The sequence below is a fragment of the Garra rufa genome, chromosome 1, assembly GCF_049309525.1.
Source record: "Garra rufa chromosome 1, GarRuf1.0, whole genome shotgun sequence".
Taxonomy (NCBI): Eukaryota; Metazoa; Chordata; class Actinopteri; order Cypriniformes; family Cyprinidae; genus Garra; species Garra rufa.
Genome location: NC_133361.1, coordinates 77,909,522 through 77,933,456, shown reverse-complemented (window position 1 = coordinate 77,933,456; position 23,935 = coordinate 77,909,522). Strand labels below are relative to the sequence as shown.

Sequence of the window (23,935 nt, the reverse complement as noted above, 5' to 3'; positions counted from 1 at the left end):
TTTTTAATTATATATTAATTATATAGACAAAAATCCTATTTTCATTTACTGCTTTTGATTTACTTATTTGTATATTGAAGTGATATGAACAAGTATTAAATTAAGGATGCAAGGCAAACTACTTCAGCTGACATTTGTATCAACACTTAATTTAAATGATTTTGCTTATAAAATATTTTATGATTATAATAATACTATTGTACATTTATGTAAACAGTTTGTATGCATTGTAGAGAATTTTGGTTAGCTCAAAGAATTTAAGATGATCAATATATGTGTGTATATGCATGAGACTGTTCCTCTCATCACATATACACTGCAAACTCCACCAGGTCTTATAACCAATGAATAGGATGAAATGAGTTATTTAAAACATACATTTCAGTCAGGGAAAATAGTTTAACTCACAGGAAATCGTGTATAATAATCGTCATTAAATATACGCAATTTCCAGTTTCTGATCAGTAACAGTAATAATGATATCGACTGGTTTCTTTGTCCAGTGATATCCATTACTCTGACGTTGGTCCGTCGTCACGGCAACGCATTTCTACTAACCAGAACGGAGTTAAAACAATTGAACAGAATAGGGCTTAAGGTAGCAATATGAGATCGAAACAGTTTAAGTGACTTTGTAATGTAAGCATTCAGCACAGAGAATCATTATATGTGAATACATGGTTGTTTATTAAACTATTCTACTTACAAACGATCGCACATAGACAAACGTACATAAAACACAAATAGACAGAGAACGCGCGAGAGAGAGAGAGTAAGAGAGAGAGAGAGAGAGAGAGAGAGTGAGAGAGAGTAAGAGAGAGAGAGAGACAGAAAGTGAGTTTGCAAAGGGACAGGAATGAAACGGTTCTGAACATCCTGAAATCGTTTCTTTTATAAAACGCCTTAAACGCAGCTATCTACGTTTGTAGAAAGGACGGATACTTGCAAGCTTGTTGTTGTTGTGCATTGTTCCGTTTGTGTTCAGTTCAGAAAGTCCTTTCCAGTATTGCAGGCCTCATCATCTCCTCCGCTAGGTGAGACCCCCCCCCCCCCCCCCCCATGGATCTGGGGGGAGGTGCGGGTGACGTGTCTTTGTGTCCCGAAGGCAAGAGCAAGAGAGAGATGAGGCAAGGTTTATAAACCTGTAGGTCGTTCACGCCCACAGTTGGACCTTGACCAATCCGGTTGATCTGAGTTTTGGAGGGAAGATTGAAAGTCTTTGTCTCTCACAATGGGGTTTCGCATGTGGAAGCTGATTGGTTGTTTGGCCACAAAACTTTCAAAAGTTCAATAATACATATAAAGCAAGGAGTTATTAAGATGCCACAAACATTAACATTTAGGGAATAATAAATGCTGCTCATAGACACCAAACATGATCTATGAATCTTCTCGGTTGACTGAGTGATTCTAAACGTGAGTCTTAGCATGCACAATGATTCACCTATTGCGGATTAATGTTTGAGGCCGACATACATAACAGAAACAACAATATAAGAAAAGGTAACACATTGATACATGTACATTTCTATATAACTGTATGTGGGACTGCATGTCTGAATAAGGAAAGTCTATCTTTCCCTGAATTCCTGTAGGAGTCTTATCTTGATGGTGGGGGGATGAGCTAGATAGTGACCAAAGGTCTGGCTCATAGCACATAGGTGTTAATCATGGGGGAGAAGTCATTTAAGGAATATAACTAGTTATTTCATGTCTGATGGCTCCAGGCACTACATATCCCCTCTTTCGAACGTTGTTGTCCGTCCAACAGACAACAGCGAGCGACGTCAAAGGTGCGGAACAATCAGGCATGCACCCGGCACTCATGGCTGGAAGAGAGAGGTGGCTCTCTGGAGGTTGGTGCTTCAAGGAGTGGCTGTGGTGCCGTGGTCGACGTTATCAGGTGTGATAATGTAGACAGTGGCAAGGTATGGGTCCTCGAGCTTTGTGCAACAGGTGTCGAGGCACTGTCACTTGTCATCCTGACCCAGGTTGGTCTGTGTCAGGTGGTTGTTATCTAGTATCTGTGGTCCCTGCAGTCTGGAATCGCTGGTTGGACTCTCACTTGTGAGAGGGCAGGTAGTTCCAGCAGGTGTCTGTTATCCCGCTGTTTTGCTCAAATGTCATCAGGCGTCTGATGTTGGGGGTGTCGACACTGACTTGAGCGGGTCTGAGTGGTGTTGGTAGGGGTTTTGCTGTTGGGCCTGTGGGCCCGTTGCTCCATTCAACATTGTCTGGCTGCTCCTGAGGTGTCGGCTGGTCTCATGGGATGCTTTTTCCTTTTAGGAAGTCTAATGCGGTGTTGCGTTGGGCAGGGAGTCAGAAGTTGATCTTTCAGTACTTCTCAGTGGAGTTTCATTCAAGGAGCTCTTTGTTAGCATCAGAAACTCTGTTCTGGAAAAGCAGGCGTGTCCAGCTGTCCTTGTGGGTGTCGGTTAACTTTGGTACTCGGAGACTTGCAGGTTCAGTTCATTTACCTCCTGTCTGAGGCCCTTGGGGGTGTGGGCCAAGGAGAAGACGATGCTGCTCAGCTCCTGGTTGTCCAGGCTGGATGTGAGTTGTCCATTTGTCGCAGTCCTGCTGTTCCTTTCTCTGCCATTGCAGGCCGTTGGCTGCTTTAGGCTGAAGGATGCCGTTCTCTGTACTCTGCTGAGTCTCCAGTTGGTCCTGGTGAGTGGCAGGGCTGGATGTCCGAGACACGCTGGTTCACAGTTCCTATTGTGAATCTCGCTGGCTGCGGCATGCTTTTGGCTACCTGCGCTCTTTGGATGCAGGTGTCGCACTCGGGCATGTTTCACTGAAGTACTGGTGAGCAGTGTAGGTGGTTACACGGGTGGTCTCTTAGTTGACACGGGTGTCGTTTCTGGTGCCATCTGGTGGTAAGCGTTCACAGATGTTTCTCGTCGACTGACTGCTTTGCATCGTAGAGAGGCTGTGTCGTTTGAAATCCGCTGGTTTCGAGCTGGCATCAAACTTAGCATATTCTGATGTCCTCTGTCACTGCATGCTTGGCAGTGCGCCACTTTGCGTTGGTAGTGGCTTTGGTACTCTGGTGTATTCTGCACGGTGCATCTTGGGCATACATCAGCAATGACCCCCCTTTGTTCCTGGAAAGCTGGGAGCTGTGGCAGTGTTTGGTTATCAGGAACAAATGTGAGGATGTGTCATCTAGATGCCGCATGTGTGTGACATCACTGAGTTGTTTTCGGCTTAGTGCCTTAGTGTGGTCGGACAGTGCAAGGTTGAGTGTCAGCATTGGCAGAGGCTGCTTTAGCAGAGCTATTTTGTAGGTGGAGCCAGTGTGCATGGGTGTGATGCAGTCGGCGTAGCAGCGTGAGGGGTTTGCTTGTGGCTTAGAAGCGATGCTTGGGTTGGGTGGGTGGGTTTTTTGTTGTTGAAAACCTTAGGCAGCCACAAAATCCCTCAGTTTTTTCTGGGCCTTTCACTGTTTTTCCACGAATAGCATGTAAATGTTCTTATTGTGATGGCACTGCTTGTCTGGAACAGTTGTTGATGCTCGTCTGTTTCAAACTGAGTGGTGTTGTTTGAAACTGAGCTTAGCCTACTTTGAGTCTATGCAGGTTAGTAATTTTCAGAGGGAGTTCTTGCGACTTGTGACACAAGGGTTGATCCGATTGCCGTCACTCGTGCTGTGATGTCAGGTGGCCCGGCTTAAGGTGTTGCAGTGGGGGACAGGCTTGTCGTTTTCCACTAGGTACCTGCTCTGGGCGTGTCTTGCCTCGCTCTTTGGTCTATGAGCACATGGGTTTGTGTGCGTGGGATCCTTGGTCTGCAGGCATTGACAGTTATAAACATCACACAGTGGTGGCAGGTCTCTGTGATTCCCTTTGTCTTCTGGTGTGCTTGGCACATCGCTGGATGGCTTGTGCAGCGCAGCTGTTGTCATCTGGGTGCTGGGCTCTGCTGAGAGCCTTGTACATGACATTAGTTCTGCATCATCGTCATATGTGGAGAGCAGCTTGGCACCATTACTGAGTGGCCATTTTCCTTTAGGCTCTTCATGACGGAATTGTTTAAAGTCTTTGAAATACCTGAATGGTATGTACACTGCAAAAGATTACTTTTCAGAAAGGGGGTGTGGCTTCTAGAGTGGGCACTGCTTCACGTATTCCATTGAGTGTGTGTGCAACGTTAGGGTTTTAGCCACACTGTGTTTTGAGCCGAACAGTGACCCCTTTTGGTGGATGCAGGTAGTTCGTTCGCCAGAGTGTAAACATCTGGGAGTAATCTTATCTAGCAAGGCTTTCTCGCAGTTGAGGGAGTATCGTAGGGCTGTGAGAAACAGGAAGTAGCAGGTTTTGCATTGTCTATTCCAGGTTAAGTTCAGAGCACAGGTGTCCTCAGTGTTGGCCTGCACTGATCTCAGATCACTCCCACACAGTGATGTCGCTGCGTGTTCAGCTCCCATACACCACTGTATGTTTGTTCACCTTGGTCAGTCAGACGTCCCCCCTTGGCATGGGGCAGCTGGACAATCACTTTGCTAATCTTTATTGCCTTCTGGTGCTTGGCTGTTTTCCGGCGGTCTGTAGAGTCCGCTGAATCGAGCAATCGCTGTACGGAAGAAGGCTGTAGCATTTGGGTGGTGACTCACAGTGTGATGTGGATATCTGAGGGGAAAGATTTTCTGGCGTTGATGCCATCTTCCCTTGGTGCCTGTCGCGTTGTCTCACGTAGGCTCAGATGCTGGTCATAGCAGTCGTGTTCTTAGCTGCTGTATTCAGTTTTGACAGTTTTGACTGCTGGTACAAATGGCTGGGGTCCTGTTAGCTGGAGGTGGAGCTAAGCAGATCTGTCTCGTGGTCACACTGGGCAATGTTCTTGCTTAAGAGTCAATGTTTTGCAGACAGGCGTGTGTTGTGGCCTACTGCAGTGTTCAGGAAGACAGCGTTTTGTGGTGACAGCTGTCAGATTCCCGGCCAGCTTGCTGGCGTGTGAGGTGTGAACAGTGGGCTGTTAAGCCCGGGAGAGATTTTGTGTTGAGCTCTCCTGTTTGTTCATATTGTTATCTGCAAGAATTTGAGTTCTTTAAGGTGTGCTGGGTTCATTGTAAAGAGAGCTTCCGCTGTTTAGGAGTGTTCTCCTGTACTGCTCTCTGCGCTCAGTCTGTGGGGGTGTTGCAGGCATGTCTTGAAGCTTTTCTCCTCTCTCCTCGTGTAGGTCCTTGTCCTCTTCATCCGCTATCTCTGAACATCCAGATGGTCTAGGCGGTTCTGCGCGCTGTCCTGGTTCCGTCGTGGGTGAAGCTTTCTCCGCTGCGGCTTTAGTCAGACGATCTTGTTGAGGGCGTGGTCACTGATGGTCCAGGCTGTAGATGAGTTGATTGGTTCTCTGCAGCCGTAGCTCTTGACTGGATCGTGATCCATTCGCCTGTGTGCGTGGTCGACCGGCTGTTCTCCGCTCAGGGGCTGTAGTCACTAGACCCAGGGCAGGATGGCATCTTTGCCTTGTCTGGACTGGATGGCGAGACTGGATGGTGACATGTTGACACAAATAGAGAGGGAGAGACAAAGCACAACGAGCCAATGCAAGTCCGTACAGAACTAATGAGCTAAAATGTTGTTATGTGTTGCGCACTTAACTGATGTCATCAGATGGTGACGCAAACTAAACGCTTATTATCCTAGCTGTAAAGAAGGGGTCAGATAGTTTGTGTGGGTAAACACAGGAAACTATGAGTAAACTTAATGATGAGCGATTAACTTTAGAGCTATTCAGTTCATCGGTGTAGTTACCAAAAGATTTCACTGATGTTCAGACAGGTTCAGTCTCTAATAGGGAGAAAAATAAAAACAAAATCCATCAGAAAGAGAGGTATAAAGGGTTAAAGCAAAAGAGAGAAAGTGAGCTGACTGCCAGCCCTGAGGTCAGTGACGGGGCCCACCGGGTGGGGGCGCTATGGAGTCGTCACACCTGGGAAATGGCAGAGCTGAGAGAGCAAAAGAGAGAAAGGCCCCCCTGGGATGGGCCGAATTACCCGGGGTAGTGAGAGTGCAACTTGATCGATTTGGTCAAAGTTTAAATTTAAATCAAGACTGTTTAATCAAAAATTTAAAATGAGCAAATACGATTATAATTGCTAAAGGGAGAGTTGAATCTAAGGCGGTGAAATAATTAAAATTAAATCACACACACAAGAGAAAAAACATACATTATGTTAATTATCATTATGGTTTAAATAACAATAATTAATAATGTAACATCAAAAGGAAAAGAGAAGGGAGAGACTGACTGGGACTATCTATAAGCGTTGTTGCTCAAAGAAAAAAAAAAATAAAAAAAAAAATAAAATAAAATAAAAAAAAATAATATGAAATCAGGCATAGGTATTGGAAGAGGTTTTAGACAGACTTCTATCTTTTAATAGAAGGAAATACCTTTTATGCGGGATTTCAGATTCCACCTTGTGTGGATTTGAACGCGCATCTAAGCGCAGTTACCATGGCGATGCGTTATCGCGGGTGTATATTTCTTGTGTCCGTTTTACTGAACACAGGTACATGTTTTGCAAACTTTAACTTAATAGGATGCTTACACTATTAAAAGGTTGCTTAGTTACGATGCGTGCACCTTGATCTTGAGTCAGCCTGCTGACACAAGACTTGTGTGTGCTTTGCACAAAACAAATAAATAACACTCGATCAAGATTTGTACAGTAATAACGCGAAGTTGTTTACTATATTAAATCTATTCGACGAGCAAACGGGGTCAACCTAATCAGTTAGCTAAACTGAGGTTTTAACCCAAAGGAGCAAGATAGCTGATTAGCATTGGAGTGCACATCAATGGCTAATCTATCTACACTCAAAATATAAAGATATGGCCATTGTAAGGTGAAAGAGGAACATCGCTCAATCAGCTTCTTCACGCAAAAATTGAGGTTTTCTTCGCTCAATTTAGGGTGGCTTTAGGACGCTCTATAAAAGATTTCTTCGTTTTATAGGGTCAATATATAAACTGCAGTTAAGTTACATCTTCAACAGTGGTTTAGTTTCTCTGTGCGAGAGGCTCAAACATCTGTGAAGGTGTTAAAGGTGGGCTTGGCCACACCGTTCTAACACACACACACACACACAAACAAAAGAGACGCGAGTCGCGAGCCGAGTTTGAATACACAAGCATGCAGACACACAAATTATTCCTGAGCTGCTCACATCACATAGTTTAAAACTGCCCCGCATTCTAACGCCAATTAATGTAGAGAATTTTGGTTAGCTCAAAGAATTTAAGATGATCAATATATGTGTGTATATGCATGAGACTGTTCCTCTCATCACATATACACTGCAAACTCCACCAGGTCTTATAACCAATGAATAGGATGAAATGAGTTATTTAAAACATACATTTCAGTCAGGGAAAATAGTTTAACTCACAGGAAATCGTGTATAATAATCGTCATTAAATATACGCAATTTCCAGTTTCTGATCAGTAACAGTAATAATGATATCGACTGGTTTCTTTGTCCAGTGATATCCATTACTCTGACGTTGGTCCGTCGTCACGGCAACGCATTTCTACTAACCAGAACGGAGTTAAAACAATTGAACAGAATAGGGCTTAAGGTAGCAATATGAGATCGAAACAGTTTAAGTGACTTTGTAATGTAAGCATTCAGCACAGAGAATCATTATATGTGAATACATGGTTGTTTATTAAACTATTCTACTTACAAACGATCGCACATAGACAAACGTACATAAAACACAAATAGACAGAGAACGCGCGAGAGAGAGAGAGTAAGAGAGAGAGAGAGAGAGAGAGAGAGTAAGAGAGAGAGAGTAAGAGAGAGAGAGAGACAGAAAGTGAGTTTGCAAAGGGACAGGAATGAAACGGTTCTGAACATCCTGAAATCGTTTCTTTTATAAAACGCCTTAAACGCAGCTATCTACGTTTGTAGAAAGGACGGATACTTGCAAGCTTGTTGTTGTTGTGCATTGTTCCGTTTGTGTTCAGTTCAGAAAGTCCTTTCCAGTATTGCAGGCCTCATCATCTCCTCCGCTAGGTGAGACCCCCCCCCCCCCCCCCATGGATCTGGGGGGAGGTGCGGGTGACGTGTCTTTGTGTCCCGAAGGCAAGAGCAAGAGAGAGATGAGGCAAGGTTTATAAACCTGTAGGTCGTTCACGCCCACAGTTGGACCTTGACCAATCCGGTTGATCTGAGTTTTGGAGGGAAGATTGAAAGTCTTTGTCTCTCACAATGGGGTTTCGCATGTGGAAGCTGATTGGTTGTTTGGCCACAAAACTTTCAAAAGTTCAATAATACATATAAAGCAAGGAGTTATTAAGATGCCACAAACATTAACATTTAGGGAATAATAAATGCTGCTCATAGACACCAAACATGATCTATGAATCTTCTCGGTTGACTGAGTGATTCTAAACGTGAGTCTTAGCATGCACAATGATTCACCTATTGCGGATTAATGTTTGAGGCCGACATACATAACAGAAACAACAATATAAGAAAAGGTAACACATTGATACATGTACATTTCTATATAACTGTATGTGGGACTGCATGTCTGAATAAGGAAAGTCTATCTTTCCCTGAATTCCTGTAGGAGTCTTATCTTGATGGTGGGGGGATGAGCTAGATAGTGACCAAAGGTCTGGCTCATAGCACATAGGTGTTAATCATGGGGGAGAAGTCATTTAAGGAATATAACTAGTTATTTCATGTCTGATGGCTCCAGGCACTACAGCATGGACGTAATAATGTATTTATTAATAATAATAAACATGTTTGTTATTATTATTAGCAATAAATATTTATTTTATTGTAATTTAATACCAAGTAAACAAAAAAGATGAATATTACAATAATCATATTGCACTTAAAAATTCAGTTTTTAATAATACAATTATTTTAGCTATCAATATAATGTAAATTATAACAAATATAAAATTAAATAAATACATTTTTTATGATTTAAATTATAATAATAGTCAAAATAATTATATTTTATTAAATACTGTTGCAGTAACCATATTGCACTGTAAAATAAAATATCAGTATTTAATACTAATAATTTTGTTTTATTATAACAATAAATAAACTGTATTAAAATCACCCATCATAATAATTTCCCTATAGTTCTTCACAAGCCACCTTAAAACCATAAAAAATTCTTTCTTTTCATTTTGTTCATTTGGTGCATGGACATTAACTATAATTACTTTCTTTTCCTCATACTCCATTTCTACAGCCATACATTTACCTTCATATCTTTACATGCAGTTTTACACTTTGCCCCACTGTTTTCTTTTATTAAAATTGAAACTCCTCTCCCCAACCTTCCATCTCCATTATTATACAAAAAACTTCCTTCCCATCTCTTTTTAAAATCATTCATCGTATCATCTTTCCAGTTTGTTTCCTGTAATGCAATGATATCTTGTCTTTTACATTCTTCTTTAACTTTTCCAAATTTGTTTAGGTCCATCAGTCCTCTTGCGTTAAATGTCACACAACTTAAAACCATTAAAAAGAATAGAAACAAAAAAAGCCATCCTTTCAGTCCTCCTCCTCCAAACCTCTCAACACCTCATATCGTTTCAAAAACTTTGCTCGTCCTTTTTTCATAACTTTTCTCCTTGCAAGCTCTAGATTGGGTGTTACCTTTATTGTTTGCCTTCTTGATCGTCCCTCTGCTTTGTCCTTTTTGATTTTCTCCACTTTTTCCTCTTCTTCACTGCTCGTTTCTTTGTTTTGCTCCTTTTCCGCTTGTCCCGTTTTTTCCACCCTTTCCACAAAGTCCTTAAAACTCGAAGTTAATTCCATTGGTGTCCATGTTAAACTCTGTCCTTGCGTTTGCTCCTCATTATTTTTTGGTCTATTTTCTCTGTCCTCCTCATTGTCTGTTTCCTTTTCCATTTCTCCTTGTTGTGATCGCTCTGTTTCTTTCTCTTCTTCGTTAGTTTCTGGGTGTTTGTTGCCTCTTTCATGCATTTGCCCATCCACCTGGCTTTCTCCACCCCCTTCCTCTTCCTCCATCCAACACTCACATCTGTTTAAAATCTCTCGGCATTCCCGGGCACTTAACCGCAGGGCAGTCTCGTGCGAAGTGTCCCCCTCTCCTCACATTTGTAACATTTAAAATCAGGGCAGTCTTTCATCAGATGTTCTGGGCTCATGCACAGCCGACAGGTCTTCACCTGGTGACTGTGCATCACCCTGAAATACTGTGGCCCTTCCGCTGTGTCCAGCTTTGTGCTGTAAGGGAGGGAGACAACTTCTCTTGGGAACCTTGCCTTGATGAACCTCGTGCCATCTTCAATATTAGTGCCCGGATATAACCTTCTTTTAATTTTAGATACAGGGAGAACTCCCCAACCATTCAATTTTTCTAAAATTTCTTCATCATCCAGGTAGACAGGCAAATGCATCTGATAAGAAAAAAGAGAAACCACCCTCCAGCCAGCCTAAGGCCGCTGTTGGGTGGTTAAAAAGACAACAACAAAAAAAGCTTTAGGAAAGAAAAAAACCAAAAACAAAAACTATAGAAAACAAAAAACACTAAAGAAAAACAAACAGGTGTGGGAGAGCCTTCCTCTCCCCTCTGCAGCCAAACTACTTCCTGTTTGCAGGTGGTGAATGGAAAGGTGAGCTCTAAAATTAGCAACTCCTCAATCCAACAGTTTGGTGACTGTCCTTTGTTTGTCATGCTGCTCTCTTATGCAGTTGTACGTCCTGCTTCCTGTCATGTGTCTAGTCACATGACAGGCCAACCATCCATTTATTAAAGACACATACACTTAAAATGTTAAGAGTAATAAAATGGCCTAAAAAACATGTAAAACACTTAAAACTCTATAATACATTTAAATGATTGTAATAAATAGAGCCGTAAAACACGTCTTTCTAAAAGCCAGCATATTATATAAATAGTGAAGAAAAGGCAAAAGCTTACAGCACCTGGTATTCCCAGGCGGTCTCCCATCCAAGTACTAACCAGGCCCGATGCTGCTTAGCTTCCGAGATCAGACGAGATCGGGCGCTCTTTTTTTTTTTTAATTAAGAAATTTCAAACATTAAAATACAATAAGATTAAAAGTTTTCCATTAAACAAAACATTTTCATATCATATTCTCTATATATACATTCAGAATTTCAGAAATCTCTTTCAAATTCTGGCATTTTCCACATCAAATCTTTTAAGACAGAACAAACGTGTGGAGTAAAAACATGATAAAAAGCATCTAAATTATTTTCACAATTAAAATGCACATACAGTTTTCCCATGTACACTTCAGTTTTCCTTTTAAACAGGTTCCAAACATCCAACACAGTTTTTTATCTTTTTTTAGCCACAGTTCTTCCCATATTGCACTTTTCATCAACATTACCCACAGATTTATAAACTTTTTGTTTTTACAATTCTTTTCCCACCCCAACATCACCACTCTGTTCCAGCCAATTACATTTTCATCCCATTCCACAGTCAAATCCCTAATTACACATTTACATTTGTTTAAAAAGGCCTCCAATTCTTTACAATATAAAAACATATGTAAAATCCCCTCCTCTTTCTCCTGGCAAACTTTACACATTGCGTTTTGTTCCATCCCTATTTTCTTTAAAATAACCTCAGTAAAAACCACCTTATGTCTTATAAAATACTCCAAACATTCCAATTTTGTCTCCACACATCTTCCTCTCATGTTTCTCCATATAAAATCTTCTTTTAAATCTCTGAATTTTTGCACCCAATATTTATTTACAATTGGTTCTTTAAAAACACTATCCCTAAAACCACAATAAAAGATTTTTACAGTACATTCTTTAAAATCAAACCATTTCTCCCCCAATTTCACATAGATGTTCTCTGTTTGCACTTCTTCCATACTCTCTATCCTTTTAATTCAGTCTTTTGGTATTGCATTTTTTATGGTTTCATAATTGTTTGTTATTTCTTTTTTAGTATATTCTTCTTTTGCCATTTCCATTGTGTCCTCAATGTATTGTGTTGGTAAAAACCCCTCTTTGAACTCATATAAAATATCTCTCAACCTGGTTATCCCCACTCCCATCCATTTCTTAAAAAATATTTCTTTCTCTTGTTTTAAAATGTTGTTATTTAAGAACAGAGGTTGATTTAAAATGTTTTCTCTTCCGTGTGGATTGTACTCAATGTTTGCTAAAAACATCCCCCAGGCACTAAAAATTTCTCTGTAAAACTCTGGTAAACCTTCTGTCATCCAATTTTTTTGTTTTCATCCATAAAATTCCATCCCCCATGTTAAAATCACCACATTTGTTTAAAAAGTATTTCATTGTCCTCTTGCAGTTATTTTTTCACTATTTTCACCCTTAAAGCATTTTTTCTCTGTTCTACAACCATCAGTCCTAAGCCACCCCTCTCTACCGCCCCTAATATTGTATTATATGCAATTCTTGCTGGCTTTCCCTCCCATAAAAAGTCAAGAAAAGATTTCTTCAACCTCTGTTCCGTCCATAAAGGTATTTCAGATACATATAAAACATACCACAGCTTAGAAATCATTAAAACATTCAATATTAAAACCTTCCCCTTCAAATTTAAAGTTCTTAATTTCCAAAAATGTAATCTTCTCTCTATATTTGTTATTATTTCTTCCCACATTTCATCTCTTACTTTCTTCTCATTCTTCCCCATTAAAACTCCTAAAATCCTCATTTCTTCCACTTCCTTGAAATTAAAACATTCCATTAAATCCCCAGCTTTACCAAATCTCATATATACAGTTTTGTCCTCATTTATTTTACTTCCAGACCCTCTACAGTATTCATTTACAACCTTCATAACTTCTTTCACGCTCTCTTTCCCTTTTACAATTATTGTTGTGTCATCAGCAGTGTTGGGGTTAGTTACTCAAAAAAGTAATATATTACATATTACATATTACTTTCAAAAATAGTAATCCCTTACTTTACTTTATTACTCCCTGGAGAAAGTAACTAGTTATATTACTAGTTATATTACTAGTTACTTTTTTTCTTACACAAACCACTGTTATTCTTAACAAAAAAGCAAACATGACCTACTGCGTGCATCCACGGCAGAATGCAAACAAACAAAGCTCCTTTAAAGCTGACATCTCAGTGCATACGCGATCTCATAAAGCTCTTATAACACAATAGATATTATGCACAATTCATTTTTCATAAATGTCTACACTTTGTGTTGTGATTCGTAAGCACGCAATATTCAGCACTGTTCAAAACTTTTGAGCAGTGAGTGAATTCTATCTTAAACACCATTGATTGGCGATGCGTTCCAAAAATCAGCAGAGTCTCTACCCGCCCGCACCAGCACACGCACTTGCCCATCAAGTTTTGTCCCGCGCCGCACTCTGTTGCGTTGGGTCCCGCGGGTTTGCAGGTCTCTATTTGCAAGTGCCGCTCTGCTGCTGGCTGCCGGGTGTCGACCAATCGGTGATGATAATTTAATGATGCCTCGTGCCAAACCCCGACCAACCACTGTTCCATTCACGCCCCCCTCCCCTTCCCTTCTGTTCTCTGTGTTGTCGTGTGCATTGTGTGTGATGAATGTGCTACTGGCAAATGTAACGCAAGTAACTAGCTCGGGAAAACTGTAATAATATTACTTTCTTCAGACGAGTAATGCCTTACACTACTAGTTACTGAAAAAAGTAATATTATTACAGTAACGCGTTACTTTGTAACGCGTTACACCCAACACTGGTCATCAGCATATTGAAAAACCTTTCCCTCTGTCTTATTTTCTTCTATTTCTATCCCTATTATTCCTTCTTTCTGTCTAATAAGCAATCCTAATGGTTCCGATACAAGTGAATATAATAATGCTGAAAGTGGACAACCTTGTCTAATTGATCGAGTGATTTTAAAACATTCTGTTAAAAACCCATTGCATTTTATTCTTGTTAGAGCACCCCTATATAAAATCTCAATCCATTTAATAAAATTTTCCCCAAAACCAAAAACCCTTAAACCCTCAAATAAATACCCGTGTTCCACCCTATCGAAAGCTTTCTTAAAATCTAGACTAATTACATATCCCTCTTCATTTTTTTCTTTCATATACCATATTTCATCTCTTATACTCATCGTTATATCCGCTATGTCCCTTCCTTTTACACCGTATGCTTGATTTGTTTTAATTATGCTTGGCAATACTCCCTTTAATCTATTCGCTAAAACTTTAACTGTAATTGGTCTGTAGTTTTTTAAATCTGTTTTTTCTCCTTTCCTTTTATACATCAGTTTCATTAACCCCATGCTTGTTCTTTCATTAATACCTTCTTTTTCAAAAATTTCTTTAAAAACCTCATTTAAAACCTTTATTAAAACTCCTTTAAAACATAAATAAAATTCAGTTCCCAAACCATCTATACCTGGACTTTTCTTTTTATTCAGTTGATTTATTGCTCTTTCAATCTCTTCTTCCCTGATTTCTTGGTCCCATTCTTTTTTATCCTCATCACTTACTCTTGCTTTTATCTGATTCAACAGTTTCTTTGTCTTTTCCTCTTCCACACCCCTTGAACTAAACAGATCTTCATAAAATGTTTGTATTTCTTTTAAGACCTTTTTTTATTCCCTTCCACAATTTCCCCTTTCTCCCCTTTTATTTCTTTTATCATTTGGGCTTGCTCTCTCTTTTTCTCCAGGTCAAAAAAAAACTTGGTACATTTTTCTCCCTCCACCACATATTTGGCTTTGCTTCTTAGCCTCGCCCCCTCATACTTTTTTTCTTCCATTTCCCTGGTCTTTATTTTCTTTGTTCAATTCCATTTCTAACATTTCTTGTATTTCTTTTTCTTTGTATCTCTTGCATTTCTGTATTAAATTGCAATATTTAATTGAAAATTCTTTGATTAGAAATTTTACATTCTCCCACCATATTCTCTTATCCTCTTCATACATTCCATTTTTCTTTTCTTTTTCTATAATTTCCTTAACCTTTGAAACATAATCTTCATTCTTTAAAACCTGTGTATTTAAAATCCATACTCCCGGCCCCCTTTGCATTTTACTCCAGTCCACCATAAAACATAAAAACTTGTGATCGCTAAAACTTGTTTCTTCATACTTAATCTTCTCAATAAAATTCTCCACATTTCTCGTACATAAAATAAAGTCTATTCTGGTTTGGCATAAAAAAATTTCCCACTATTTGTCTTCTTGAAAATTCTTTTTTCTTTTCATTTCTTTCTCTCCAAACATCTGTCATATTATTTTCTTGCATTAAAGCTTTTAATTCTTTTCTCCCTCTGTCAGTTTGAAAAATCATTCCTTCTGCCATGTCTTGTTTACTAAAAACTGTGTTAAAATCACCCATCATTATTATATCTCTATGTTTCTTAAGAACATTTCTTAAAACATTAAAGAACTCTTTCTTTACCTTCTCCTCCCCTGGTGCATGTACATTTACTAAAATCGAATCTCTTTCTTCATATTTTGTTTTGACTACCATAAATTTACCCATGTTGTCCTTAAATATAATTGTGCTTACTTTAAAAATATCTTCCTTCATTAAAAATGCCACTCCTCTCCCCAGCCTTCCATCTCTATTATTATATAAAACACCTCCATCCCATCTTTTTTTTAAATCATTCATTAAATCATCCCTCCAGTTTGTTTCCTGTAGTGCAATGATGTCTTCTCTCTTGCATTTTTCTTTAACTTTTTCAAATTTTTTAAAATCTAACAGCCCTCTTGCATTAAAAGTCACACAATTTAAAACCATTAAAAAAAGTGGTAAACATTTAAAAACCATCCTCTCAGTCCTCCTCCAAACCCATCAGTACTTCATATCGGTTCAAACATTTTACTCGTCCCTTTTTCATAATTGTTTTTCTTGCAACTTCCACATTTGGTGTTACCTTTAATGTCCGTCTTCTTGTTGGTTTCTCCACTCTGTCCTTTCCCATGTCCTCCATGTTTTCCTCTTCTTCACTGTCTGTTTCTTTGTTTTGCTTCTTTTCCACTTGTCTCTCTTTATCCACCTCATCCAGAAAATCTTTAAAAGTTAAAGTTATTTCCATTGGTGTCCATGTTAGAGTTCCTTGTAGTGTTTGTTCCTTGCTATTTTCCTCCTTTTGCTCGCCTTCTCTGTCCTTCTCGTTGTTTGTTTCTTTTTCCATTTCATGTTGCTGCAAACTCTCTGTTTCATTCTCTTTTTCAATATTTCCGTCATGCTTGCTGTTTCTTTCATGCATTTGCCCGTCCACCTGGATGTCTGTACCTCCTTCCTCTTCCCCAAACCAACACTCACATCTGTCTAAGATCTTTCGGCATTCCGGGCACTTAACCGCAGTACAGTCCCGTGCGAAGTGCCCCCTCTTCTCACATTTGTGGCATTTAAAATCAGGGCAATCTTTCATTAGATGTTCTGGGCTCATGCACAATCGACAGGTCTTCACCTGGTGGCTATGCATCACCCGGAAATATTGTGGCCCTTCAGCTGTTTCCAGCTTTGTGCTGTAAGGGAGGGAGACAACTTCTCTTGGGAACCTCACTCTAACAAACCTTGTACCATCCTCAATGTTAGTGCCCGGATACAGCCTTCGTTTCATTTTTGACACGGGTAGAACACCCCATCCATTCAATTTTCCTAAAATTTCTTCATCATCCAGGTAGACAGGCAAATGCATGAAAGAAACAACATAGTCTCTGTTTTGAAGTTTTTTTTACCTCACATACTGTCCCTTTTATTTTCAGTCCATCCATCAAAGCGTCACACATTTCTTCTTTTTCCAGAGTCAGTTCATATTCTTTGCTTTGTCTTGGTCGCACCGCTAAAATTTTTCCTCCTCCGATCTGCTCAGCCACAGCTTTGATAACGTCCACCGCTTTTGCGTCATTTGCCTCTTCCACATTAATAAACACCGTTGCTTCTTTCAAATACTTCAGTTTTTCAAAAACTCCTTTTCTTTCCAAATCAGGTCCAGCTCGTTGTCGTTTTTCCAGTCCAGTGTCATTGACCATTCCAGTTTCTTCCGCCAGTCCAGTATCGTTAACCATGCTTGTCCCTCCAGCTAGTCCAATGTTGTTTGCCGTAAATCCATCCATTGTTTATCAAAAAATAAAAAAATACTAACCACCTTCCAGCCAGCAAACTGCTGCTGTCAGGTGGTTACAAAACTGACAAAAAATAAAGAAAATACTAATTAAACAATGCAAAACAAACAAACAAAAAACACAAAATGGTGGAGAGCCTTTCTCTCCCTACTGCAGCCAAACCGTGTCAACAACTCACTAGCTCCCTCTAGTGCGCCGAAGGTGGCTTGCCCAGCTCGGTGGGGTGGCAAGCTGTATGGGCAGAAAGACAGGTCCTCAAGTCTTTGCACAATTGAGGCACGGTTCAAAAACATAGAGTGTTGTCAAGGTCTCCCATGCAACAGCGAGGCCAGAGACAGTCACAAGGGGAAAGGCACTGCTGGGATTCGAACCAAGGACCAGCTAAGCCACCAGCTAAGACCAGCTAAGCCACAGCGCCTCCTTGGTGGGGAAAGTAAGCCTGAATGCTATTCTTCAAAAGCAGGTGCTAGGGTAATGTTGCAGGAGAAACTGCCCGCTGTCCTCAAGCTCCTCTGTGTCCCCTTTCGCCATCCGTTTTTTGGTAAAGCACGAGCTCGGCTGTATTGTGGCGTGCAACCAAAGGCTCCGCTGGGATTCAAACGCAGGATCTCCTGTTTACTAGACTAGCCTGGCCGCACAATTGCCCTCCAGGAGGGCGACTCAGATGATCCAGGCTCCCAGAGAAATGATAAAGTCTACAAATTTCTACTGCCTGAGGGCAACACTACACAGTATGAGAGATAACCTTAGAACAGCCTCATCTGGCAGTCTAGAAGTCCAATGTTCTATCCATTGCGCCACAGAGCCCAACATGGGGAAAAGCAGAGCCACGGGAAGGCTGACCTTCCGGGTCTGTGGCCGTCCAACGGTAAGAGAGCACGTGCTCTCTCTGCAGGAAAGACAGGCCCTCTGGTCTCTGCATAATTGCAGTGTTGTTTGAAAGGCAGAGGTACTGTAAGGGCCTCAGGTCCAAGGGAGAGCAAAAAAATACAAGCCGCCGTCTGCAAGGCACCGCTGGGATTTGAACCCAGGATCTGCTGTTTACTAGACAGGCGCTTTGACCAACTAAGCCACGGCACCACCCTGCACGCTAGGTGTGGGGATGGCGGCTCAGAGGATGCATGAATCAACACTTCGAACGTCCTGCTGCCTCCACTTGATGCAAGACAGTGATTTTCATACCTCATTGAATTGGTTCTTGGGCATGTTTTGCTACCTTTTAAATATGATTGACATTTTTTTTAAATCAATGTGCGCTGAAAACAGGAGCCCTCAAAATGGTTTCTGCTGTCCGAGGGGAACACTGCGCAGTATGGGCTTAACAAAATGCCAAAAAGCACGACTCTGGTGGGACTCGAACCCACAACCTTTGAATGGCTTCATCTGGCAGTCTAGAAGTCCAGTGCGCTATCTGTTACGCCACAGACCCCGTTGGTATGCCAGGTTGGGCCACTGGAGCATTTACTTACAGATTTGTGCCCGTCCAGCTAGGCCAAGTGGCACACTGTGTGGGCAGAAAGACAGATCCTCAGGTCTTTGCACAATTGAGGCATGGTTCAAAAACATAGAGTGTTGTCAAGGTCTCCCATGCAAAAGTGAAGCCAGAGACAGCCACCAGGGGAAAGGCACCGCTGGGATTCGAACCCAGGATCTCCTGTTTACAAGGCAGGCGCTTTAACCAGCTAAGCCACAGCGACTCCTTGGTGGGGAAAGTAAGCCTGACTGCTATTCTTCAAAAGCAGGAGAAACTGCCCGCTGTCCTCAAGCTCCTCTGTGTCCCCTTTCGCCATCCGTTTTTTGGTAAAGCACGAGCTCGGCTGTATTGTGGTGTGCAACCAAAGGCACCGCTGGGATTCAAACGCAGGATCTCCTGTTTACTAGACTAGACTGGCCGCACAATTGCCTTCCGGGAGGGCGACTCAGACGATCCAGGCTTCCAGGGAAGAGGCCAGGGGTTGGCTGACCGGGCGCTGGACAGCTTTAAGTCGTTTGCCGACAACTGAGTCGGGGCGGTTTGCAAAATTAATCACTCGCTATCCCTGTTTGCGGGTCGCTTTCGAAAAAGCTTGAGCTTGCTGGACAGGAACGCCGATGGGATTTGAACCCAGGATTTCCTGTTTACGAGACAGGAGCTTTAACCAACCAAGCCACAGCGCCAAACCGCACGCAAGGCTGTCGGGAGGGTGACTCAGAGGGTCAAAACATCTAGAGGCGGGCCAGGTGCTGGTACGCTTAAAAGATAATGCCTACAAATTTCTACTGCCTGAGGGCAACACTGCACAGTATGAGAGATACCCGAAAGCCAAAAGCCACAACTCTGGTGGGACTCTAACCCACAACCTTAGAATGGCCTCATCTGGAAGTCTAGAAGTCCAATGTTCTACCCACTGCCCCACTGCTTCCTCTCGCTGCAGGAAGGACAGGCCCTCGGGTCTCTGCATAATTGCAGTGTCGTTTGAAAGGGAGAGGCACTGTAAGGGCCTCAGGTCCAAGGGAGAGCAAAAAGATCCAAGCTGCCGTCTGCAAGGCACCACTGGGATTTGAACCCAGGATCTCCTGTTTACTAGACAGGCACTTTAACCAACTAAGCCACGGCGCCACCCCGCATGTTAAGTGTGGGGAGGGTGGCTCAGAGGATGCATGAATCAACAATATGAACTTCCCGCTGCCTCCACTTGATGCGAGACAGTGATTGCCATCCCTCACTGAATTGGTTCTTGGGCATATTTTGCTACCTTTTAAATATGATTGACTTTTTTTTTTTATCAATGTACGTTGAGACGTATGGGCTTAACAAAATGGCAAAAAGCACGACTTTGGTGGGATTCAAACCCACAACCTTAGAATGGCCTCATCTGGAAATCTAGAAGTCCAATGTTCTACCCACTGCCCCACTGCTTCCTTTCTCTGCAGGAAGGACAGGCCCTCAGGTCTCTGCATAATTGCAGTGTCGTTTGAAAGGCAGAGGCACTGTAAGGGCCTCAGGTCCAAGGGAGAGCAAAAATATCCAAGCTGCCGTCTGCAAGACACCGCTGGGATTTGAACCCAGGATCGCCTGTTTACTAGACAGGCGCTTTAACCAACTAAGCCACGGCGCCACCCCGCATGTTAGGTGTGGGGAGGGTGGCTCAGAGGATGCATGAATCAACAATATGAACTTCCCGCTGCCTCCACTTGATGCGAGACAGTGATTGCCATCCCTCACTGAATTGGTTCTTGGGCATTTTTGCTACCTTATAAAAATGATTTACTTTTTTTTTTTTAAATCAACGTACGCTGAGAACAGGAGGCCTCAAAATGGTTTCTGCTGTCCGAGGGCAATACTGGGCAGAACGGTCTTAATAAAATGCCAAAAGGCACGACTCTGGTGGTACTCAAAACCACAACCTCATCTGGGAGTCTAGAAATCCAATGCACCACAGAGCCTGTAGGTATGCTAGGCTGGGCTTGTCCGGCTCTGTCAAGTGGCAAGCTGTGTGGGCAGAAAAACAGGTCTGTGTACAATTGAGGGACGCTTGCTGGACTGGAGCGCCACCGAAGGCACCGCTGGGACTCTAACCCAGGATCTGCTGTTTACTAGACAGGCGCTTTGACCAACTAAGCCACGGCACCACCCTGCACGCTATGTGTGGGGATGGCGGCTCAGAGGATGCATGAATCAACACTTCGAACGTCCTGCTGCCTCCACTTGATGCAAGACAGTGATTTCCATACCTCATTGAATTGGTTCTTGGGCATGTTTTGCTACCTTTTAAATATGATTGACATTTTTTTTAAATCAATGTGCGCTGAAAACAGGAGGCCTCAAAATGGTTTCTGCTGTCCGAGGGCAACACTGCGCAGTATGGGCTTAACAAAATGCCAAAAAGCACAACTCTGGTGGGACTCGAACCCACAACCTTTGAATGGCCTCATCTGGCAGTCTAGAAGTCCAATGCGCTATCCATTGCGCCACAGAGCCTGTTGGTATGTCAGGTTGGGCCACTGGGGCCTTTAATTACAGATTTGTGCCCGCCAAGCTAGGACAAGTGGCACACTGTGTGAGCAGAAAGACAGATCCTCAGGTCTTTGCACAATTGAGGCACGGTTCAAAAACATAGAGTGTTGTCAAGGTCTCCCATGCAAAAGCGAAGCCAGAGACAGCCACCAGGGGAAAGGCACCGCTGGGATTCGAACCCAGGATCTCCTGTTTACAAGACAGGCGCTTTAACCAGCTAAGCCACAGCGCCTCCTTGGTGGGGAAAGTAAGCCTGAATCCTATTCTTCAAAAGCAGGAGAAACTGCCCACTGTCCTCAAGCTCCTCTGTGTCCCCTTTCGCCATCCGTTTTTTGGTAAAGCACGACTGTATTGACTGTATCGGCTGTATTGTGGTGTGCAACCAAAGGCACCGCTGGGATACAAACGCAGGATCTCCTGTTTACTAGACTAGACTGGCCGCACAATTGCCTTCCGGGAGGGCCACTCAGACGATCCAGGGGTTGGCTGACCGGGCGCTGGACAGCTTTAAGGCGTTTGCCGACAACTGAGTGGGGCGGTTTGCAAAATTAATCACTCGCTATCCCTGTTTGCGGGTCGCTTTCGAAAAAGCTTGAGCTTGCTGGACTGGAACGCCGATGGGATTTGAACCCAGGATTTCCTGTTTACGAGACAGGAGCTTTAACCAAACAAGCCACAGCACCAAACCGCATGCAAGGCTGTCGGGAGGGTGACTCAGAGGGTCAAAACATCTAGAGGCGGGCCAGGTGCTGGTAGGCTTAAAAGATAATGCCTGCAAATTTCTACTGCCTGAGGGCAACACTGCACAGTATGAGAGATACCCGAAAGCCAAAAGCCACGACTCTGGTGGGACTCTAACCCACAACCTTAGAATGGCCTCATCTGGAAGTCTAGAATTCCAATGTTCTACCCACTGCCCCACTGCTTCCTCTCTCTGCAGGAAGGACAGGCCCTCGGGTCTCTGCATAATTGCAGTGTCGTTTGAAAGGCAGAGGCACTGTAAGGGCCTCAGGTCCAAGGGAGAGCAAAAAGATCCAAAGCTGCCGTCTGCAAGGCACCGCTGGGATTTGAACCCAGAATCTCCTGTTTACTTGACAGGCGCTTTAACCAACTAAGCCACGGCGCCACCCCGCATGTTAGGTGTGGGGAGGGTGGCTCAGAGGATGCATGAATCAACAATATGAACTTCCCGCTGCCTCCACTTGATGCGAGACAGTGATTGCCATCCCTCACTGAATTGGTTCTTGGGCATTTTTGCTACCTTTTAAAAATGATTTACTTTTTTTTTAAATCAATGTGCGCTGAAAACAGGAGGCCTCAAAATGGTTTATCTCTTAAAATAAGCTTTTTATTTTATATGGTAAGTTTTTCATTCACAAAATCATTTCACCTTAAAAAAACAAAACAAAACCTAAGATTCCTGAAATATTATAGTTATTTAAAGAAAACCTGTGTATGTAGATGCTTTCCCTGTATGTGTTTGTTTCAATTTCTTTGCAATATCATTGTATTGTCATGCAAATTCTTTTTTTTGTATCAATGTTTATTTACTGTTAATGTGTATATGTTTGTGTTTGTCATAAATTTAAAATTAGTGGTCATTATTTTATGGATTTGTATGTGATTACTTGGCTATGTTCTTTTTGTATTATCTGTTCAAGCATTAATAAAAACAAAAGGCATCCAGCTCTTGCTGAAAAATGATACATTTTAATGATTACTTTTTTTAATACTGTAAAAAAAAGGTACACATATTGTAAATAAATTAAAATATATAAATAAAATATATAAATCAATCAATAACAAACCAAAATAAACATGACCACAGTGCAATTCTGTCATGGCATCCACTATTAATAACAACAACAATAGTAATAAAAATAAATAAAATAATAATAATAAAATTAATTAATAAAAACATACATAAAAAATACATAAATAAAATGAATAAATCAATCAATAACAAACCAAAATAAACATCAAAACGGTGCAATTCTGTCATGGCATCCACTATTAATAACAACAACAATAGTAATAAAAATAAATAAAATAATAATAATAAAATAAATTAATAAAAACATACATAAAAAATACATAAATAAAATTAATAAATCAATCAATAACAAACCAAAATAAACATCAAAACGGTGCAATTCTGTCATGAAATCCACTATTAATAACAACAACAATAGTAATAAAAATAAATAAAATAATAAAATAAAATAAATTATAATTTCTTTAGTGGTAATATAAGGGAGGATAATAGTGTGCATACATATAATATAATAATATAATCATATAATATAATATAATATACTTACATCAGCTAATTAGTGCAAATAGTGTAATGCAATTTATTTAGTCTTCTGTGTGAAAGGTCTTCGTCCTTTCAATTCCCCCCACTAAGCGGTCTCTTTTTTCCATATCCTTAGCCGCTTTTCCACTGTCGGGCCAGTGCGAGCCAGTGCTAAGAGCGTGCCGGGCGGGGCCAATGGCCTCGAGTCGCAAGCACCAAGACCAAAAGTAAGCTGCGTTTCCACTATCGAGCCAGTAGCCTCGCTGCGCAAACCTAAAGCCCGCCCTTTACACCTCCTTGAATCAAACGTCACAAAACCCCTCCCCTTTCAGCGGGGAGATTGAAAGTAAGTCACCGTAGTGTGATTATCGAAGGAAGAGAGCCGAAGTGGCTGTTTGCTCCTTTCTGTGTTTTCTTGGTTGAAGATGAGGCAGCGAAAACAAGATGCGAAGACGGAGGCTCAGCAGCGTTTACGGCGAAAGCTTATATTAGCTGCAAGGCGAAAAAGAACAATAAAGCGACGTGGAAGCCGGATACAGCGAATGCAGAAACGTCTTGTAATGTTGGTGATGT

General features: G+C 41.6%; 7 non-coding genes across 7 annotated transcripts; all 7 read right to left on the bottom strand.

Annotated features, from left to right (window-relative positions):
• Window positions 1-18,075: 18,075 nt before the first annotated feature.
• Window positions 18,076-18,149, bottom strand: trnat-agu (transfer RNA threonine (anticodon AGU)). Its single transcript has one exon. It is a non-coding gene; the product is annotated as a tRNA-Thr (tRNA).
• Window positions 18,150-18,692: 543 nt separating this feature from the next.
• On the bottom strand, window positions 18,693-18,766 carry trnat-ugu (transfer RNA threonine (anticodon UGU)). Its single transcript has one exon. It is a non-coding gene; the product is annotated as a tRNA-Thr (tRNA).
• Window positions 18,767-19,594: 828 nt separating this feature from the next.
• trnat-agu (transfer RNA threonine (anticodon AGU)) lies at window positions 19,595-19,668 on the bottom strand. Its single transcript has one exon. It is a non-coding gene; the product is annotated as a tRNA-Thr (tRNA).
• Window positions 19,669-20,093: 425 nt separating this feature from the next.
• trnat-agu (transfer RNA threonine (anticodon AGU)) lies at window positions 20,094-20,167 on the bottom strand. The gene has a single exon. It is a non-coding gene; the product is annotated as a tRNA-Thr (tRNA).
• A 773-nt stretch (window positions 20,168-20,940) lies between these two features.
• On the bottom strand, window positions 20,941-21,030 carry trnar-ucu (transfer RNA arginine (anticodon UCU)). Its single transcript is given in 2 exon segments — window positions 20,941-20,976; window positions 20,994-21,030. It is a non-coding gene; the product is annotated as a tRNA-Arg (tRNA).
• Window positions 21,031-21,224: 194 nt separating this feature from the next.
• Window positions 21,225-21,298, bottom strand: trnat-ugu (transfer RNA threonine (anticodon UGU)). Its single transcript has one exon. It is a non-coding gene; the product is annotated as a tRNA-Thr (tRNA).
• Window positions 21,299-22,118: 820 nt separating this feature from the next.
• trnat-agu (transfer RNA threonine (anticodon AGU)) lies at window positions 22,119-22,192 on the bottom strand. Its single transcript has one exon. It is a non-coding gene; the product is annotated as a tRNA-Thr (tRNA).
• Window positions 22,193-23,935: the final 1,743 nt, after the last annotated feature.